The sequence below is a fragment of the Marmota marmota genome, unplaced genomic scaffold, assembly GCF_001458135.2.
Source record: "Marmota marmota marmota unplaced genomic scaffold, marMar, whole genome shotgun sequence".
Taxonomy (NCBI): domain Eukaryota; kingdom Metazoa; phylum Chordata; class Mammalia; order Rodentia; family Sciuridae; genus Marmota; species Marmota marmota.
In genome coordinates, this window is record NW_025999943.1 from 8,343,033 (window position 1) to 8,350,927 (window position 7,895).

Genomic DNA, 7,895 nt, shown 5'->3' on the forward strand with positions numbered 1-7,895 from the left:
AAGCCTTGCACTTGCTAGGCAAATGTTCCACCACTGACTGAGCTACATCCTCAGGCCTTTTTTTGTTTTTTATTTTGAAAGAAATTTAGCATTTGTTATTATCTGGTTTTATTACTACCTTTTTCTTGGTCCAAAATTAAGTGAACTCTTTAACCAGTTGAAGAAAGACTTTATGATTTGTATGGGAGGGAGGAGTGACAAAGATTAGTATGTCAAAAAGATTACAATAGCATTTACTATTGTATATTTCTCATGTCTTAAATATTAGTGATTAAATTAAGTAACTACTTCCACTTTCAAGAAGCAAAACTAACTTTTCTCTTACCACACAGAATTGAGACTGACCTAGTTTCCCAAACTAAAACTGAAGTAGACATGGTGACTGACTTAAGTAGGGATTTTCTCTCTATGGTCAAGTATTCAAGGTTCTCACACCAGTGAACAGTTTTGTAAAGCATGCAGATAAAGTTTGCTGTGAAATTGGGTTTCTCATGCCCTTCTAGTAGGCTAGAAAGGCAAATAGATGTTTATCTGAGGCTACTGTAGCAACAATAGTTAAGTAATCACACTTCTTACTTCCTTTCTATAATATTCTTTTCAAAGGGGTAACTGACAGAGAATAATTTACTTGAGGATGATTTATAAGACTGTTTTAGTTTAGGATCTTGCTTTTCTATTATTCCACCACAGCAGAAGGGCAACATCTGTCTACTAGACCAGGAAAGTATAATTTATCTAGTAGACAAGGAGATCAGTAAGTGTCGACCAGACCAGGAGGCAGCATTTACCATCCAGACCCGGAAAGCCACCTGTCTACTAGATGAGGAGTGCAGTCAGTACCTGTCCAATAGAAACCAAGGTCAATCTGTCTACCAACCTGCAAGGTATCCTCTGTTTACTAGAAACAGGAGAAAAACATTTTTCAAAGGATATTAAGTGAACTTATTTGGTTTCTGTATTTGTTTATTTGCTTTAAAAATAATTATGGGAAATGCTGATGATTTAATAATCACAGACACATTTATGTATTTTTCTATGGAAGTATAAATATTAAAAACTGACCCCCTTTATATAGAGTAATACATCATACTTGCATAAGCAATAGAGCACAGAAACAGATTATCAGTAGGTATGGCTCTATAGAATTTAGTTTTAGATGTTAATTATATTTCAAGTACAGTACTTATTGAACTTGATATTTTAAGGGAAGTTATAGGAAAAACAATTGCATATAGGCTGGTTTCCCTAAAAGGTCTAATGGTTATTTTATTTCTTTAGAACATCTTAAAATGAGGTGAAACTGTTGGAAATGTCAGAAATCTAAAATAAGTATGATTCTAGTTTTATTAAAAACATGATAATGTAGTCGATAAATCAAGAACTATCTTCTCCTCCCTATAAAGCAAGCTTCTTCTCACATCAAGAGTTGAAATCCCCTACATCTAACAAAATAGAAGAAAAAGTAGGCCCAAATCTTCATCATGTCGAATTAGGGCATGTCCTTCTTTCATCCATCTAGGCATTAGGTACCTTTGAGGAGCATGCAATCTCTTTAAAGCTTAGGGAGAAGACTGTCTTGCCAGACCTAAAGTGAGTGAATGATTAAAAGTGTTAATATTTTGGGTTCCAAGGAAAGAACTTAAGGGTCTGTCTTCCAGTTTATTTATTATTGTAATATGTGATATTTTGTTTCTGTTTCCCACATTATAATTTGTTTTTCAGAACTTGGAAAAATATTGTAACAAACATCAAATTTACTATTTTTCACTAGCCAAAGGTAACAAGAATCACAAAAAAATGTGTATTTATTGATTTAAAAAAAAGACCAGGTATGATGGTGCATGCCTATAATTCAAGCTTCTTAGAATTTTGAGGCAGTAGTATCACAAATTTGAGGTCAGCCTGGTTAACATAGCAAGACTGTGTCCCAAAATAAAATGTAAATGGCTAGGGAGATAGATCAGTGGTGGGGCACTTGCCTAGTATGTGCCATGTGCAAGGCCCTGGGTTCTACCTCTGGCATGGGACAAGTTGGGGGTGGGGGTGGGTGAAGTGGGAATAAGAGCCAGAAATGTAGCTGCCAGACCCATAGATTCCAATGTCATCTGCACTCAACCAATGTCATTTGCTCCTCTCCCAGCAACAGGACTGGGACTGCTGGTGCCAAAAGCCTTGGCATCACCTTGGGACCTGGAGAAGTTCCCATCCATGTCCTGAACCTCCAGGAATGTAGATGCTAGAGCCACAAGCCTCAGTATAACTATAAGTGACTCAAAGGACCTAGGGAAGGTCCTTTTGCATCTCACTTTACAAGTCAATAGTTACCAGTACCATAGATACCACTATCATCTGTACTCATTCTATAGAATCTAGGGAAGGCTCATCCCATCCTAAAGCTGTAGAACTTTGGCTGCTGCTGCCATGGATGCAGGCATTTCTCACTTTCATCCTGATGGATCCTGTGACTCTGGGATCATGGATGCTAGCACCATGACCTTTAATGTCATGTGTGCTTGCCTAATGGAACCTGGGGACAATCCTTTCCACATTTTGTATCACAAAGACCACAGCAGCTTCCCTAGCACCATCAGTGCTTGACTCCGTGTGGCCTGGGAACATGCACCTTTGGAAGCCTACATCCACTGCAGAGTCATACAACTACTTCATGAATTGCTATGGTTGTAGACAGTTTTGACCCTCAAAGACCTGGTGACATCAATCACAGCCAAAGAAGTCACACAGAAGCTATACTTTTGAGCTCACCTATCATCAAAGTTAGAGTACCTACTCAACTGAGACCTCACATCCTCTAAATAAACAAGGCTTTTCTTACCAAAAAAAAAAAAAGAAGCTACTTCATAAAATTGGAAAAAACACCTGTTAATCCAGATGAACAGATGTCAATGTAGGGACATAAATGCAAACACAACACCTCCAAAGGAAAACAATAATTCTAGAGAAATAGATTCTAATTTGAAGGAAAACTATGAAATGCCTGAAAAAAAAATCAAAATAATGATCCTAAGGAAACTCAGTGAGATGCAAGAGAATACAGATAGACAATACAAAGAAATAACAAAAACAATTCAGAATATGAATGAGAAATTCACCAATGTCGGAAGCTGCCCCATGATCATGCCTTTAAGTCCTGATGCCCCAGGGGCACTCAACGATTATTACAGTAACTTGGGATTTACTTCCTCTGCTTGGGCAATGAGGCAAGGCTCCAGGTATTTGCGTTACCAGCTGAGGTTGAGTTATACTCATCTGTTCCTTTGTAATCCTACCCCTTTGCCCTTTTTGGGATAGAATGGTTCCATGGAACCTCCCCTTCTGGTGTCCCCTACATAAGAATAAAGAATTCCAGTGGCTCTCTCTTTCCATGGTCCCTTAAAGCAGAGCCATCCCTGGATTATTGAAAAGGTACTTCTGTGTGGTTGCATGCTTTCTTAAATTATTGGAATAATCATAATTTGTGAGCCCAGCATTAGGTCACCCGCTAGAATACATGGTAATACACCAAAGAGATAGAAATCATAAAAAAGAATCACAGAGAAATCTTGGAACTAACTTCAATCAATGAAATAAATACAATGGAGAGCTTCCACAACAGAAAGAATTTCTGAACTCAAGGACAGGTTTTTAAAATTAGCCCAGTCAGATCAAAAGAAAGAACAAAGAATAAGAATTAAGAACAAGGAAGAAAGACTATGAGACATAAGAAACCATTAGGTTAAAAAAATCACATTCTACAAATTCCAAAAGGAAAAAAGAGGAAAGGCACTGAAAATCTATTTCATGAAGAAATAAACCTCAAACTTTTAAAATCACAAAAATCATCTCAAAATGGATAAAAGGCCTAACTGTAAAACTGAAACTATGAATTGCTATGAGAAAACACAAGGGAAACACTTCACAACATTGGTGTAGGTAATGATTTTTAGCTAAGACCCCAAAAGCACAGGCAATTAAAGTAAAAACAGACAAATGGGATTATATCAAACTAAGAATATTTGTATAGCAATGGAAACAAAGTGAAGAAACAACCTATAACCTTCAGAATGAGAGAAAATATTAGCAAACTCTTCATCTGAAAAGGGCTTAATATCCATAATGTCTAAACTAACTCAAAAAACAGACCCACCAAAAATATAAACAATCCAATTTAAAAATGGGCTAACGAATTGAAAAGACACTTCTCAAAAGACATACAGATGGCCAACAAGTATATGAAAAAATGCTTAATATCGTTAATCATTAGGAAAATCAAAACTACAATGAGATATCATCTTATCTCAGAATGGCTATCTTAAAAAAATAAAAAACAATTAACAAGTTCTGGTTCAGAGAAAAAGGAACTCTTTGTGCACTACTGGTGGGAGTAGGGCCATTATGGAAAACAGTATGAAGATTCCTTTAGAAACTAAAAATACAACTTGCATATAAGCCAGTGATCCTACTGTGTCTATATCCATCTAATGCAGATGAAATCATTATAGCAAAGAGATAGTTGCCCTTCCATGTTAATGGCAGCACTATTCCCAATAGCTAAAACAGGGAATCAACCTAGATGCTCATTAGTGAATGAATGGATTAAAAAGTGGTACATATACACAACAAAATATTATTCAAGTTTGAAAAGAATTAAGTCCTGTTATTTGCAGTAACATGGATGGAACAGAAGATCATCCATTACATTAAGTGAAATAAACCAGGCACAGAAAGACAAATAACACACGTTTTTGCTCATTTGTGGAAATTAAAAGTCTGTCTCATAGAATGGAGGGTAACAATGGTCACTAGGAAGTGGGAAGAGTAGAGAGAATGTAAAGAAGTTAAATAAGGGCACCAAAACACAGAAAGGAAGGATTTTAGTTCTGTTTTCAACAGTAGGGAAACTATTGGCTAAAATGATCTATGGTATATTTCAAAATGACTAGAGTATGAATTCCCATCATAAAATGATTAACATTTGAAGAAATGAAAATGCTTTTTACCCTGATTTAATTATTACATAGTGCATTATACATATTTCCAATTGCCATAATACATCTATCCTGTAAAGATGTACAACATTATGTATCAATAAAAAACTAATATAAAGTAAAATCACAATATATTTAAACCCCATGAAAATATTTGGCAATAGATATAGTACTAGATAACTCATTTTACAGCACAAACAGAAATAACTGAAATGTACATCTATTTAACCTGGGTTGAAACTTTTATAATAAAAAGATCAATCACATTTAAAAAAAAAGAAAGGTTTTAGGGAAAGCAAAGTCTTTCTGAGTACCGATTGTAAAATGAAAATTTCAGGCAGGAAAATTGAAGCATGGACTGTCATGAATAATGTCATCAATATTTTTAAGCAAATTTAATGACAAACATTACGTTTTAATTAAAATACTTTAAACAGAATAACCATCTTAGATTAAGTTTTCTGGAAAACCAGTTATGAAACAAAAACCTATTAGGTTTATCGCTAGTATTAAAACTGGTAAAGAAGTGAGGAAAGTTGAATCATGTAGCAGGACAAGTTGAAGGATCAATCAAAACAAGAGACATCAGCTAAACCTCCATGGAGCTCTGGATTTGGGATGGTCCTTGGAGTTGTTCCCAAATTAAACACTGGGATGAAGTGTTTGTACCCCTGCAATGTTAAGTTAGTAACTTGAAGTGGACTATGCCTTATGGAGGGACATCCACATGGGCCAGGCAGGAACCATCCTCCAAGGACAGTTCTCAGAGAAGGGTTCAGCTGTGAACTATCAGCTGCCAATACTTTTGATATGTGGGAGATGAGCCATCCAGTCTGGAAGGGGGAATCTGATAATACACTACAGAATCAATTGCAGTCCACACTTAGCATTGCTAACTAAGATCCATTTTCTTCTCTAGAGAGTTTACTACATGTCCAGGATTCTGGAGAGTTTTTTCCTATAAAAACATGAAATAGGAAGATAATTAGAATGATCTACCACCTTTGTTGCTATGTATGATTCCAATTCTATAGCTGAAACTCATAATGCCTCTCTTCCATGCCTGGATTAGATCACCTCCACATTCAGTGAGAAAATTTGCTAGACTAGATGGCCTCCTTACATCACATATACCATGAGCCCTGAGAGACCTGAACCCATCCTCAGGCCATGAGGAGTTAACTTGTTCATTTAACAAAATTCAGTAAGAAGCACGAACAGACATAGCCATGTATCACCTAAGTGCTATACATATTTTCTCTGTTTCCATATTTAATAGCAGCCCCATTTATTCCTCAAGATAGAGGTCAGTTATTTTTACCAGAATAGGGACTCCTTTCTTTGTCTGCTGGTCTCTTGGACTAAGAAACCTAAAGTGATTGAAAGCAACCATAATTTAAAGTACAGTGTGGCTCTTATGGGTCTTCCAGTAGAAGCATTAAACCTTTGGGACCCAGGTCCCCAAGAAGGCAGAAAACAAAAATTCTCTAAGGGGGTCACTGGATACAGGGCCATACCATTATTTGTGCTCTGGGTTCCTGAAGTTAAATATTCTGTTAAGGACACGGCTTTATATTATACTTGTTAAACTGTACTACATGTAGCTGTGCCCCAATTTCACCTTCAAAAGGCCACAGCATCATTCTATAAACAGCAGGTTCTGGGTGGTGTTTGATGTGATAGAATACTGGATCCAAAGGATGTTTTATTAGTTTCCTGTTGCTGCTGAAACAAATTTACTTAAAACAGATTTACTATCTTACATTTTTGGTGGTCCTAAGATCAAGGGGTTATCAGGCACATTTCTTCTAGAGACTAGAAAGAAGACTTAAAAAAAAGACAAACACAACTTTTTCAGTTTTTAGAGGCCATTTGCACTTCTTAACTCTTGTTTTTTTCCTCTGGCTTTAAAGCCAGAAGCATAGCATCTTCAAATCTTTTTCTTTCTCTCTTGCCTCTGATTTTGTAGCCACATAGCCTTCTCTCCCTCTTACCCTCCTGCCTTCCTCTTGTTAAGAACTAGTGAAATTACACTAGGCTCATCACCTGGGTAATCCAGGATAGTCTCCTCATTTGAAGGTCCTTAACTTCACCACGTCTGTAGAACCCCTTTTTGCCAAATGATGTTGACACCAGAGTTTTGGGATGAAACTCAAGTGACTGCTTCTGCTGGCAGGTGGGGTCTACACAAGCGGCAGTCTTCTGCATCCTAAAAGTGCTGTAGCTCTTAATAGTGGGCCATGCCTTTCAGCGTTACAGCAGACCCCAACATTTCCCCTGTCATTTTCTTCTTCTTTCAGAGTTCTTGTCTTGTGAATTCCAATAATGAAATCCACAGACCAGAATGAGTGAGTGTAACAATAGGATTTATAAAAGAATAGGAATGGAACTCTTATAGTGCAAGAGGGGACCACATCGCAGGTTTTCTCCAACCAAGTGTGCTTGTCTGGGGGTTTATGTAGGATTTGGTTCACTGCTATTGATCCAAATTTATGCCAATTAGGATTTGGAAATGTACTAACACTATTATTTTTTAGGAATTTTTTTTAAAAAAATTTGTTCTAATTAGTTATAATTGACAGTAGAATGCATTTTGATACATTATACACAAATGGAGCACAACTTCTAATTCCTCTGGCTGTACATGGTGCAGAGTCACACCAGTAGAGTAATCATATGTGTATAGGGCAATAATGTCTATCTCATTCTACCTTCCTTCCCATCCTACATCCCTAACCCTTCCTTCACTTCCCCTGCACAATCCAAAATTCTTTTATTATTCCCTCTCCATCCCCCTCCCCACTACAGATCAGCATACAATTATCAGAGAAAACATTTGGCCTTTGGTTTTTTGGGATTGGCTTATTTTACTTAGCATGATATTCTCTAGTTCCATCCATTTACCAGCAA